We start from the raw sequence: 15,005 nt of genomic DNA, 5'->3' as shown, positions 1-15,005 counted from the left end.
GCTGAGTAGTGGAGGTAAGAGGTAATACCTGCCAGGCATGAGGTATCCACAGGACAGCAGGAGGGAGTGCTGCCCATCTTCTACTCCTTTCATCTGGTGTTATCTATGTGATGGCCTACGCTTTTATAAAATATTTAGTTCATTACAGAAAAGGGTACATTTTCTATCCACAGTCTGCATCCCAAATCCCAGAGCATCTCATAACTGGTAAAATTCATCTCAGGTTGATAAAAAACTGCAATTGCATCACTGCACCTCACCACTCAGTGAGGAATTGAGAGATAAAATCTGTTCTCCAAGTTGTATGTTCGTTCTGCTGGCAAGCCCTCTGCCTTGGTTTATGGAATAGGATTGAGCCAACATAGTTGAGCTTCTGTGAAAGAGGCAAGATTTTTATGTTGATGGCTTGTTTTCAGGGGGGGAGCAAGCGGCATAGCTGTAGTCAAATAATTATTTTACTACAGCTGTTTCAATATAGCTCCCCATGTGGACAGTCTATTCTGGAATTAAAGTGGTTTTATTCCGGTATAATTACTCTACAGTAGAAATAGGGAATTACACTGACCTAACTAAATCTGTGTAGTTATTTGATTATGGCCATAGAAGTCAATTTTCTTATATATACAAACACTAAATTTTAGTGAGTTTTTAGCTTGATATACTACCTAAATACCTGAATTTAAATAAAAATGAATAATGGAATAAAACAAAAGAGTTTATATTGTTCCATAATTGTTTGTTTTTGTAACAATTTTATTTATGGTTGCTGGACCTGTAAAGGAAGTTCTGTAAGAATGTATTAGATAACTGGAAAGAGAAAAATGTAGCGAAATTTAAAAGTATTTCTGCTCAAGACATAGTTATGGGTAACAAGAATACTATCATGTAATTATAGATATGATCCTACAAGTTCAACAAATTGTTAAGAGAAGAAGCACGCAACGTGCAGTCACCTTCCTCATCTAAATTCACATGCTTAATTAGACTGAGACATCATTTTTAAGCATGCAATATCACACCAAGGACAGTTTCAAAACATGGTCTGTAACAGCATGGTTAATAAATGATTCTTATGTAACTGAACTCAGCAATTCTGAACTCATCAGCATGTCTCTGATAAAGAGATGACATTTGCTGGCTTGGATGTAGGGGGTGCTACATGGAATAGTCTCTCAAATTCTGAGTGGGTTTTGTGATACAATTTAATGCAGGACAAAATAAGATTCAAGGTATTTTTAGGTATCAAGATTACTGTAAAGGCACATCATTGCTGAATAAATTTTCCCTACCTTTACACATAAGAAAATTTTAATGAGGACCTGAGATATGATAAGAAAAAAAGTAAGCATCATCTCTTACTACCTGTGTAACCGGAAAAAGAAAAAAAATCATTTATGTTGAATCATAGGGTCTCTCTCAGTGAGGCCAGAAGTTAACCTTGTCTACATTTTTGCCAGAGATCCTTCCTTTACATGCCAGATGTCTTCCTGTCTCTGAGCAGCCCCATCGAACCAAAGTGAACCCCTTAGCCTTTGGGTTTTGTTACTAAGGCTGTGACCTGATCTTTGCAGCTTAAATGGGAAGCTATGAGTTCTTATGGGGGAAGGAAGCAGCTTCCTGGTTCTGTGGCATGTTACCCAGTTGCTGCTCACTCTTAAGGGGTGAACAGTTAAATCCTATTTTAAGGTCAGTTTCTCTGCTGTATCATTCCACTGATCTCTTTGACAGCCCCTCATCTCCCTGCAGAACCTCAGTCTCTTTGCTACTGGAGGCATCTATGTTAACATTTCATTTCAGGTGAGGAATGCACTTTTATCATCTCTCCAAGTCACTCCCATGTACCACCCTTGGGTTTACACCATGTAGTAGACTTGAAGCTGACAAACTCTGATGAGATGGTGACTTCAGCTATTATGTTAAATCTCCCTTTCTGATGTCCTGCCAAACTCACAGTCTGGAAAATCACTGTCCCGTGACAGGATGAAGATACTAGGAAGAATGGCAAAAATACAAAATTAATTGGATCTAGCAGGGGACATTACAGAAAAGGAGAACAGGTTTTGCAAAAAGCATTAGACCTAGGAGAAAGATGAAGAAAAATTCAGGTCATTATTTAAGAGAGGAAAGTGATCAAGACAGAAGGTTAAAGCCCGAAGGGTCCTGTTGTTTCAATACATTCCTCTTTCTCTTATCCTCCTTCCATAAACATGTTAATTATGACCCAGTGCTTAATGCAGTTAATATTAATAGCAAAGTACCAGGAACACAGACAGTACAGGGAAAAAGTATGCTGAAGAACACTTGTCCAAGTTATGCAAGGTATATAATAGGAAAGGGCTGAAATGAAAACCATGCCTACTTGAGACACCCAGAGGAAAGGGAAGTCCAAGGGAAGTCAAGAAAGGGGAGAAGTGCTTGGTTAATATTTGATGTCACCTCTAAAGGGAAGTAAGTGAAAGAATCAAATGAGTAGACAAGAAGAATTAGTTTATATGTGTTGTTTTATTGGATTTGAGAAGTATTTCATTTAAAAAGAGGCGTACAATCAAGTGGAGCTATGTACCTGCAGATCCCTGGGATGTTTGACCTAGTGGAAGTATGCCTACAATATGATTTTGCTAGCTAATGACAACATTTTCTGGCACCAGAAATAAAAATTTGGACCCTGAAGAAGGTTGTAGAATTATGTGAGGTGTGAGAAGATGTTTAAGAATAAAATCATAGAATCATGTTGGTTGAAAAAGACCATTAAGGTCATCAAGTCCAACTGTTAACTTAGCACTGCCAATATCCAATACAGAATTGAGAGGTGCAAGAATTGAGCATACAAGAGGTCAATGTTAGGTTTCCACACTGCTTTCAGCCTTACTGATGGCTGGAATGGCTGAAGTTGCTAGTAAAACTGCAGCGATTATCCAGAGCTAAGGAGTCCCAGGGTGGAGAGTGGTAGAGGGGCTTAGAGCAGCGTGGGACACCAGGGAGGATGGCAGCCAGCAACTGGAAACTGTTTTCACAAAATTTCAGCATCCATTTGAATTCAGCTGTTTCCCAGCAAGAGTTTTCAGTCCCTGACTGTGACTAAAGACTGGTCGCACAAAGGGTAGAGCTACCAGCTGCCCTAGCAGTTGGTTCACCAGAGGCAAGGACTGTAAAATAGTTATATTCTCTAGAAATTAGGTGTCATATGTGAGCCTGTTTATGTGCTTTGTTAATGTTTTTTCTTTTCCTTTGCTCCTTGTAATTACCTGTTCATAAAGCCAACTCAGTCATGGTTGCAGGTGAGGAAAATTAGCTCACTGTGCACAAGGAAAATATAATTTTCCTACATTTCTGGATAGTGTTTTTATAGCTGAAACTTCTCTGTTCTATGACAATCTAGTCCTGGCAGAAGGGTTATACAAGTCCTGGTGGCGTGTTAGAATTAATCCTACAGTACATAGAGTAGCAATTTCCAGACTTTTGTCTCTAAGAACTTGTAAAGGATAGGTGAGTCTCAGGTGAGGATAGGACATATCTGGAAAAGACAAAAAATGGTACAGGAAATTTAAAGATTTCCCTCTTATTTTGAGGGAGATGATGGAGTTGTTTATTTACAATCAGTTTATCAGGCTATTATAATTTTTTCCTTTGGCAGAGGAGCTGGTCCAGCAGTAAGCAGTAGTTTTGGTGTATCCATGATTAGTAAGTCCAGTGATATTGCCTTGGGGTTGACATTCTCACGGAAAAAATTAGAAAATAGAGGTTTGACTATAGCACAGCATCTTGAAAATTATAAACCATAGTCCCAAAATATTACTGATGGCACATTTTAAAAGTAAGAGCAGGTCTCAGGTGAGGTGCATGGGATTTGCCTTTGACTTTGCATAATAGCACAGAGAATGGCTTTGGTGCGTATCCAGCCTGGCTGAGGTATCAGTGATACAGAACAGGTTCAGAGTTCAAAATGATCCTGCTAAATAGATATATCAAGAAGGTGAAATGTGATCAAGAAAGATGTTACAAAGGATAAATGTAATGGGGAGGAATCAAAGATACAAATGCAAAGTGCAGAGTAACTGTCTCAGCACTAGTTATGGGAAATATTTCAGGAGTTGTGGTGAGCCATAAGAATAAGTACAGAAAGCCATACTGTTTCCAATAAAGTAAATGTTATTTTGAAAATTAGAAAAAGGATGTTGCGTGTGAGAAATGAAAGCTGAATATTGCTCTATCCCAGCTGGCTATGCTGCTGTGTCACGTGTTGGGATTTTCCCTGCAACAGAAAAGATCAAAAATTTTCAGTAAGCTGAAGAAATGGAATGGGATCAAGTGGATAAGGCACATAGAGGACATTTTGGTAGCAGTCCTGTGTCCCACCACTTTTTCCTTGCCCTTTGAAAGCACCAGGTAGTGTTCTCAGCTATATCAAGGGCCTTCATTATCAGCATGGCACAAGAATCAGACACCCATTGCTGGAAGGGCACCGTGGTCACTGACCACAATATACAGATATCACATATATAAGTTTCAAGGGTCCAGAGGAGAGGACGAATATTTTTTTAAGAAACCAAACATGACCTATGAGAAAAAGCTTCACAAATTGAGGTGTTTTTGTTACTCTGCAACTGCTATGAAGTAAAGATCAATTCTTTGCACCCACTGAGATCAAGGCAAGAAATTGAATTAGGTAGGCAAATGTGAAGTATTGCTAGGAAAAAATGTTTCAATAAGGTTGGAATAATCTGATGAGATTGTGGGGATTCTTACCACTAAAAGTTTTAAAGAAGAGCTTAGTAAATATCTTACGTGGTGATCTGCTTTGCTACATCCACCTCAGATGATCTGTTAAGTCCCTTCAGGATTTATATTTATGTGAATTACATGATTTCTCTAGGAAATTGGGAATGGCTTCTTCACTGTACTTGGGACACTGTGGAGCAACTTTCAATAATATATTATTGCTCTTCAATTATATATATAGTCTTTGTAAAACATTTAGTATGTTCTATTATTCAAAAATCAGATCAAAAACATTCTAAGTGATCTAGACAAAAACACTGTAAAATCAGGGTGAAGGATTATCATTATAATATGGTACTCATTATGTTAAGATATCCTTAACTATGTATTTAGGTAGTGAAAGAATTGGTCCTACATCACGCTTTACTTGATATTTTTCTGCACTTCTGAACAAATTTGTCAGTGCCTCAATAATGAAAAGACTGGTAATATAATAGCAAGTTGTGCAGTTATTTTAATACCTCAGGTGAAAGAGCTAAACTTATTAAAGCCAGTAGTGATATAAAAATATAACCTACATGTTTATCTGCATAAAAATTCTGGGTCAAGGCTCTTATATGTGAAAGACATTTAAAAGACCAAGTGTAGCTAATAAAAAGCAAATTGCAGATGAACTTATAACACAATACTTTATAAATGTTTTTGACACCAACTGCTCTTTAGTTATTAATTATTTTCTGCATAACACTGTTAAGCCCAGATCTACATTGGTCTTACCTTAGGCTTCTAGAATATCACAGTGTTTCAAGTAAGCCTGAGAAACAAGTTAGCTGCTGGATCATAAAGAAGATTATGTTGGGAATCTGACTTTGTTCAATTGCAGTCATCCACTGATCTTGGGCCTTGTTTTCATTACGATCTCCAGGAAGAATTTCAAAGTATTCCCACAAGTATTTTTCATCCTACTGACCTTTGGTAAAATGTCCAACAAAAAAAGAAGAACAAGAATTCATGGCTGTGTCCACTAAAAAAGGAAAGATTCTTACTTGCATAATGCAGTTATGTACCAACCTTCTGTGAAATAAAGATCAGTGCTGTCACAATATTGCAGGAATATTGATATGATGTATTCCAGAAAACAAGCAGCATCCAATACCTGGTCTCATAGTCTTTATTAGACCAATCTAACATCTGGTCTGTAGGTTTGAACTTCACCGTATTTTTTGTCTTTGCAATTCCTGAGATCAAAATCATGTGTTTTCACTGCGTCAGTTGTTACCTATTTCAGAATAGATCCAATGGTCAAAGTGGTTTGGAGTTACAGTAGCCCAAATGCATACCAGGAATAGCATGGCACTTACACTGTAGGTAAATGGGAAAAAAATCCTCACTAGATTTGATAAAAAATCTGTTTGTCTTCAGCAAACCCTCTACATGAATCATATTATACATATTGGGATCCAGTTACCACTGTTTGTGATTTACCACAGTCCTGTTGTAATTTTGCTCAGGCCAATCTGAATCGATACACAAAATATAGAGAAAAATTTGTTTTATCAAATACCAGTGAGTATAGAAAACTGTAGTAAGTTTGTCACCCTCTGTCATATGATCTCCTGCTGTCTGTATTCAGGAACAGTAGATTCCATATTTTAATGAACTAGAGCAATATGCCTTATCCATTAGTAATTGTTTTTCAGCAAATTTTGTTTTGAGAGTATTATATCATTAATAATTATACCAGCAACATGCCAGCTTGTCCTCATCTTCTCTGCAGGTGGTAACAGCTTGAAAATATAGGTAGTAAGTGCACACGTGAAACTAAGATGCAGCTGGATCCTAATATCAGCATCAGTAATGATACTGTGGCTTTCCATCTTTCCCTTGTCTTACCACCAAAGAGAAGCAATAATGGCAAACCAGCAGGGTCATTATTTAATTCACTACATGTGAAAAATCTTCCAAGAGCTGTCAGATTGCTTCATTAAACAGAAGTGCTTCTCTTGTTGATTGGAATGAATGAACATTAGATCAAGGTTGAAATTAACAGAAAATATGGGTACTGTAATCAAAAGCTGATCATCAAGTGTACAGATGAGTCCCCTGACTGATACTGCATGTAAGATGTGGATCAAACTAAGCTGCATCAGAACTTGTCTGAGTGTTTGGTCATCTAGCTAAACAGTCAGAATATGGAGCACAGCCTAATATGCCAATGCCATAGAGATATATAAATTGGAAAACATTAAATAAATTTCTGCTCATTACATTCCTGATCTGAAGAATTTGCTTTCCTTTATTCTGAGTTAGTGGATGCCATGGAGAAGACAAGAGACTCATGAAAATTTTAAATATTGCTTTTTAAGTTGCCATGCCAGTGAATCAGCTTTACCCTTTTTAATGATTTGTTTGTGACAGTGTTGTAGAATCCTTAGAGCCAAGTTCTTTTCTCAGTAGCATTTATCTCAGTTTTGCACATGTATAAATCAAGAGTATGCCTGCAACTTCTATATTCTTTTATATTCAACATTCAAATGTAAATAATATTGCTGCTTCCGATGTCTTGTTCTAATATCAGAGAATTGCATTTACAGAACCTGACACAAGGAGTTAAGTTGTTATTACTTGCATATGTAACACATTCCTTTAAATGTAAACATGTCATTTTTAGCTGTCTTTTACACACATTTTGTATTTACTTGGGAGCAGATTAGTGCGATCTTTAATTCTGAATATCTGTTTCCATTTATTTAAGAGCTTTTCCACACAAGGATGTTATACTGCAGTTAAGAAAGGAAATAACCTTATACCAGTTTTTCTGAAGAAAAAAAGCTCCTGTGTTGGCATTTTAATGTTGTCATAGCAAAAAGTTAAGTTCAGTTGTTCTTACGAGTAACAAATAGCCACTCTGAGCACATTTGTCAGTATGTGGGTACATATTGAGTATGTAGTGAGTAGCAATTTTAGTAACTTTCCCCATACAGGCCACAATGAAAGGTCTGAATACTGTATGTTAAGAACTGTATGCTTTAAAAATAGATTTTATGATTATTTGATCTCAAATAAGAGGAGGTGATTTATATACATACTAATTAGACTTGTATTCATCTTTTCCATGGATTAAATAAATTTGTCCCAGAGAAGAAAGTGTTAAGCAAAAAGTGGTGTTGTGGTTCACTGATACTTGGCTTTCATATTAATCTTTAAGATAGACCCTGCCCTTCCTTACATAGACCTGTATCAGTGGTATCACCATTGACAAAACCTGCAAAAAACTATCTTCAGTGCAGGGACTGTTGCAGCCTTACAGCAGCATAACCAAGCATCTTTTCTAAGTCTGAGGCTGTCCTATGTCAACACTACACATTTGTCAGTAATAACACTGCAGACAGTTGATAGATACAACATCCAGCAGCATGGACCTCCAAAGAAGGCCTTGAAAAGACTCAGACAAGGAAGCCAGCCACACATCCAAATGCTTATGCTTTAGAAATTTCTTTCAGTATGGACATCCGAGTCCTGCAGCTGCTGTACATAGCCTTTTATATGGCCACAGGTGTTGGCTTCAGTGCTGGAGCACGCAGTGGTAGCAAACAAAGGGGAGTATAGTCAGTGCTGCCAGAGACCACACATGGTGCCAGTTTAATACTGAATGTAAAACAAATACTTGTGCCAATTCGTTTCTAAATGCATTTTTAGTTAGAAAAATTAGCTTGTCTTTTGAAAGCATTATCTATGTGTATATGAGTGTTCCAAGTTTTAATACAGTATAAAGCAGGCTTTTTAAAAATAAAAATAAATAAACAAAATATAGATTTACATATATCAAAGCCTACTCTTCTATTGTTTATGCACTTATTGTTTAAAAAAGAATCAAAATGTATTAGACTAATTTAATTCTTCATGATCCCTCCTTGGCATATTTTGTGAGACATTTATCCCTTATGAAGTGTGAATTACTTCTTCAGAGCTGCAGCAGGAAGTAAAGGTAGTTCAGTATTAGAGTAAATTTGTGTTTGTATTCAAGGGCATTTCTGGAGTTGCACATTCTTCATTCATCTGATTGAACTGTCATTCTATCATCTATGCAATCTATAATTTCAGGGCTACATTTTCTGCTTCTGTGAAGAATGCGTATTCCAATGTATTCAGATTTTCACTATCCTGAGACACATTTGCCTGTAAATGGAATATATTTTAGGCATTTCCCTCATAAATTACTGCTGAATCCTATTTGCATACATATTTATACAAATAATTAGTCTTTGGTCAATTCCAAAAGGAGTGGTGGAAGTGTAGAGATCCTTTTAAAATTATTGACTACTTATCACAGGACTACAGATGCTATTTCTGCCTCTGTTAAGGGAATTTCCAGCACTAGTATTTACAGATAATAGCATTAACAGCTGCTTCTGTTACCAAAATTGCAATGCATGTTTGAGGTATTTAGCATTTTGCAATAGGAAAGAGAGTTACCAGAGGGTCCTTCAATCCTAAGGTCTCAAAATCCCTCTTTTGTATTACTGCCTTGGTGGGTTTTAGTATTAGTGCACACCTGGATGCTGCAGGAAGTTTTACTGTGGGCAAGGGACACATATTTAGTTCCAGTATGAGTTGGGCCGCAAATGCCAAGCAGAAGATTTAATGTAGTTTTGAAGATCTGGACATAATAAATCATAGAATCGTAGAATCATCATGGTTAGAAGAGACCTATAAGAGTATCAAGTCCAACTGTTAACCTGTCACTGCTGTAACCCCTAAACCCTAAACCATATCCTCCAGCACCAGATCCAGATGCCTCTTAAACACTCCTAGAGTGCCTGACCACCCTAACAGTGAAAAAAATCATGAAAGTGTCACCAAGGATAGGGGTTGTGAATGCAAAACTGTTTGCTAATCTAGGTCCCTCGATCAAATACTCATTATATGTTAACCCATCACTGGGAAAAAAGAAAGACATTGTCCTGGGAGTAAGAATTTGTATCCTAGATCATCCCTCTCCTAAGGAAGAGCCTAATCAGCATGGGACAAGTGTTAGCTTTGGAGGATCCCATATAGGTGCTTTTATTTCATAGAAGGTATTGGAGCCAATTTTCTTCTGTAGAGAGTTCAGAATAAGAAAATTAAGTCAAAAAATGTATGGTGTATAGATACACATATAATACACAAGTCTTAAACACATAAAGATAATAAGCAACTTTTTTTTAAAGAGGATTCCTCATACCAGAGAAATGTGTTTGCAATTACTTTTTATAAAATGATTTGATATGTATGAATTAAATCGAGTGGAAAGGAAGCTGTTTACTTGGTTACTACAAAGCAGGTCATGAACCTGACCTTTAAACACATGACTGTCCCAAGCACAGGCCTATCAATTATTTTTGTATAGGATCTCCTTTTGTTTGTGTTGAGAGTGTGGATGTCTTTTTATCATTTTGTTTATATATATACATATATGTATGTATATAAATATATATATGCATATATGCTTAAAAATCATATTTCCCAGCTTTGGATGCAGAACAGCTTAAATATCAAAAGTCTTCTTGTCTTACAAGTTCAGATCATACCACTGAAAAATCTTCTAGAAATAATTTTAGGTTATATTTTCCTTTCTTTTTAATTTGCATTTTCATTCTCATTAAGCATTATATTTAAAACCAAACTGCTTTCACAATCGTCAAGCAGTATGTCTCAACATCTCCACTATTTTGTTTCCAAATTTATTTAAAAGTGAAACTCATCTAAACTAGCCTTTTCCCATGAAAAGCATTTTGATATTCCTTTTTCAAAGAAACAGTCTGGGGAAAAATGTCCCAGCTATTTCTATCAAATAATTGCTTTACTGAGAAAAGAATATCCTTCCTCTGAAGCATTTCTTTAAAAATGTTTTAAAATACCAATAAGTCATTGTATATAACTTTTTGATTTGTGTCTTGTACTAGACTGATTTCACATCCAGTTTCTCCTTAAATAAGCAAAGCATTCTGCCAGGTATTTCCTAATGCAACTACATGCTCTTGGTCTTGAGGCAGAATGAAAATCTCTGTTCCGAAGCCAAGGGTGACGTTCACAGTGTGCCTTTCCACACAGCACTTCTATTATTCTGTGAAATATCCCCCAAAAAGCCCCACTTGATGCATCCTTCTCCTTCACAATCTGATCATTTCCCCTTGTGAGAAGAGGAACTTTGTTTGTTCTCTGTATCAGAATATGCACTTACGTGTTCTGAATCCCATGTCTGCGTCATGGACTGCGTGTAGAAGGCAGCAACTTTGTCTGATGTTACTTCAGAATGTCTGTTGGATAGGGCCTCCCAAAACCTGGCTTAACCATTACGTTGCTCACATTCCCACTGCTGCAGGGATGTTTAATTAACTTCAACTGCTTTATATTATGAATAACCTCAGGATCTACCTCCATTCCTGCATTCACATATTTGCACAGATTTATTTGCTTGATTCTGCATTTCTTTTCCTCTCTGATCACTTAGCATTGGCTTTTTTCCGTGCCTTCTTCTACTCCTATTCCCACACTTTCCTGTTCTATCAGTACATTCCAGTATGATTCATTTTCTGTTCTTATACATTATTTGAGAATCTAGGAGCATCCCATTGCCTTCTCTTTTTATCTCTGCTATTCAAAATTATCACAGATTAAGGTTTTTAGCTTAAAAATTACAAAACACTTATTAGGATTTAAAATGCATTAACACAACAGTTCAAATGAAAATGAAAAACAGATTATTTTTTTTTAGTCTAAATCAGTTTAGACTTGGAAAGAATTGCAGTTTTGTTTTACCTACTTTATTCCTGCTATAAATGTCTATGGACTTGACATGCATGAATCATCAAACAGCAAAAAGAGAGGTTCACCAAGTGCATTATGTTGTATCCTCAAGTGCACTTCCAGGCTACCAGACAAGAGTGATGATAGGAGCTGCATAGAGGTGCAGTATTTTGTCTGGACCAAAAGATGAATTCACAAGTAGTCTAAAAGCCAAATTACATAATTTCTCCTCCTGCAAGTCAGGCACGTTGTGGTGGCCACCGCACAGCTGCTGGCCTGGGCGACGTCCAGGCAGACACAGTCACAATTGTCTCTTTTCATCTGGGTCATTCTGAATTCCCTCAACAGGAAATGGAACACAAGCAGAAAAGTTTTAAAAACATCCCAGACATGAATCAACAAAAACCCTGAACATCTGCTCATCAAAGCTCATCAGAAAACAGTGTATTTTATTTACACTGCTCTTCTGGGTGTATTGAGAATGCCTAATGAGGTTAGAGATTGCTGGAAAATATTGCTGGTATGAAGTGTCCATTTCACTTTCAGGATTACTGGTCTAATCTACCCAAAATATGTGAAATACAGTGTATCATATTTACAGTCTCTGCCATATTGTTATTTATTTTAGCATAAAGTGATACAATTTTCTTAAAAAACACAGTTCACATAAGATCCAAGATGGCTAAAAAAGGGTATAATATTTTAAAGAACGTTTTAATCTCTTTTGAAGATATAATGGTGCTAGTAAATGTGGAAACCAGTACAATAGAAAGTGCAGTGAATGTAAATGGATTCATCAGAGGTGCAAGAAACATTTTTGTGTGTAAAGAAATGCAGGCTCAGATCCTCAGATAGAGCAACTCAGCATTAACCTACTGACTGCATCCTGCACTGCCAGGGAATTGGGACACTGTGTTTAAACGTCTAACGTTATATAGTTTCTCTGTTCCACAGGACAGATCCCATACTCTGTGCTCATTCAGGATTTATGAATCCACATGTCATTACAAGAAGTCTTATTACTGGGTCAGGTCTAATTTCAGCTTTGTCCAGAGTAAGAGCTCAGATACTTACTTTTTTTTTCAGTGACTGGTATTTTTGTAGAGCTACATTCAAGCTATTACACAGGCAAGTGGTCTGCTCAAACGTGGGAACTGAGTTTCCTAAACTACTTCAGTTATTTCAGGGAGAGGTTCACCTCAGCTGCAGTGAGGAAACATTGTTTTGCAGTAGTTGTGACCTTGTCCTTGCAGATGTCCTCACAATTCTCTCTGCATATCAGAAAGGAAACAAAACCTTCTTTAGCAGGAGTACAATTTGTTAGAGAGTAAAGGGAGTGTTTTAATTTGATTCGTGCACTGATTGTTATCTTTTTAAGGCTGTTTAAATGATGCCTATCACCTTAGCATCAAAACACCACATAGCATTACCTCTGAGGCTCTTCTGTTTGTGTTCACAGAAAAGCATCTTCCTTAGCAATGAGTGCTTTTAAAGGAAGCCAATATCACACCCTGGTCACTCTCTTAAAGAGATGACTTGGAGATTATGCAGTTTGCTTAGTAAATTCCAGAAGCAGCAATTCTTTCATGGTGTTGGTTTGGAGAAAGAGGACATCAGCATTGAATGACTGGAGCAGCTGTAAGTCACATAAGGGGTAATTATCTTTTGCAAGTGTGGAAAGGAATTTTATTCTTCCTGTCTGCTGTGTAGCTACAAAATATTGCTGTCGATGCCAAAAAGGATAAACACCTGCTAAAAGAACTGTGAGGATTATCTCTCTTTCTTACACATACAGTTATGAAATATGTACTACACATTGGACCATCTCCAATTTTTTTCTCTTTCTCTCAGCATTTTTCTAGCCATTAAATCAATTGTTCACCCTTTCTGCCTGACCTGTGAAAAAGACATCTGCTATGTGGAGAGGCCAAATATCAACATGTGACATGCTTCAGTTACCTTGTGCCAACCTGCTAGGACAGAACACTTGTTTCTTTTTTAGACTACCTGCTTCAGAGTTTTGTCACATGGTTTTGTCATTGGGATGTGTGGCCAGTAGTCTGTCCTGCTCCTACTCACCAGGTGGGAAAGAGCTTCTTGCTGACTTCTCTCTACCTGTGCAGTTGTAACCATGCTCTGCCAGCAATGCTAATGCTTCCTTGCCAGTTTTTAAACATTCTTCCAAGTAGAGAGAATTAATAACAAGATCTGAATCGTCTCTAAAGTAACCCCTGTGTCCTATTCCTCCAGCATTAGGTAATTTTTCTTCTGCTGGCCAGGATAATACAAAGGATCTCTTATACCCCTACAGCTGAGGTGTGTGTCAGGGCGGGCCACACCCTTTATTCAGGCTACCCTTTTGCCTTTGCAGCTCTAAATGTTTAAAAACCTTTAGGCCAGATTTTACAGTCCATGTCATACTGCTCAGCTGGTGCAAAATGGATGGACCTCAGCCAAAGCTGGCAAGTGGCCACAGCCTTCCCCTCGTGCCCATGAAGGCAGCTGGGAAAGGGCAGCGCAGTTCGTGTCCTCGCAGCTCTTGCACAGTGTCACGTGCAAGGCAGCCCAGCCTCGAGCCTCACCACCCTCAGAGGGCAGCCCAGGCTGGGCTCAGCCCTGTGCATCATGTGCCAGGAAGCACATCAGAACAGAGCTGGCATTGCTTCCTCTGAGCACATCCATATTGTAGACTGGAGCTTTTGGTTTTCAGACTGGAAAACAAGAGTTGAAGCAGTTGAAGGGTTTGGGTGGAGGATAAACTAATAGGGAGAAACTACTGAACCTGAATCATACCTGATAATATCTGCAATATGCATGTCTACTATAAGTTCAGCAGCAACTTTCCACTGCAATGTGGGCTTAATTTGCTTCTCTTTCTTTCACTTTGTTTCATCCTTTTTGCTCCATTTGGAAGCAGAACCAAAAATCTTAAAGCATCAAGATGAACTGTCAAAACTGAACTGAATATGCTTTGGGATAGCTGTGCTCAAGAAGTGCCGACAAGCATTTCTTTTAGGTTTAAAAAAAGTGCTTCACTTTTGTTTCAGTAGGAAAACTTCACCTTTAGTCTCCAGAGACCTCTAAAAGCTGCATGATGGTGTGCAGAGCAGGAGCAAAGGGGTGGATCATGCTCCAGTCAGCTATGGTCCCTGTTTCAGCTCCTAGCACCTTTCCTATTGTAGCTAGTGGTGTCTTGCTTTGGCTGGGTGTTCCAGTGCTCTGGGATACATCTGCAGAGCCACAAGCATAGCCTGGTACACCCTGAACTACTCCCCTCCCTTTTCTTCTGTGTCTCTTCTACCACATGTCAATCATAAACTTTACTTCATATTTGGGTGGAATTCTTTGCTTATCTCCAGCTCTCTGAAGTGCTTTAAGTTTTCCCATGGGCACAAGGAATTTGAGGCAAGAGTTCTGCAGGTTTTTGTTTCTATTTCTGCAGCCTACATCTTCTGTCTACTATTTTGAAAGAAGGACAACACTGACTGCCTGTGAGG

The 15,005-nt window shown here is 37.8% G+C and overlaps 1 protein-coding gene across 1 annotated transcript in view; it reads left to right on the top strand.

The window, feature by feature from the left end:
- The window catches only part of LOC103798133 (glutamate receptor 4-like), a gene marked incomplete at its 3' end in the record, with an annotated part of 127,575 nt that overhangs the window by 74,093 nt on the left and 38,477 nt on the right, over positions 1-15,005 (top strand). The gene's annotated exons all lie outside the window — the stretch shown is intronic.

The sequence above is a fragment of the Acanthisitta chloris genome, unplaced genomic scaffold (genome assembly GCF_000695815.1).
Source record: "Acanthisitta chloris isolate BGI_N310 unplaced genomic scaffold, ASM69581v1 scaffold942, whole genome shotgun sequence".
Classification (NCBI taxonomy): Eukaryota; Metazoa; Chordata; class Aves; order Passeriformes; family Acanthisittidae; genus Acanthisitta; species Acanthisitta chloris.
Note: the sequence above shows the minus strand (reverse complement) of the source record. Positions and strands in the feature narration are given on the sequence as shown.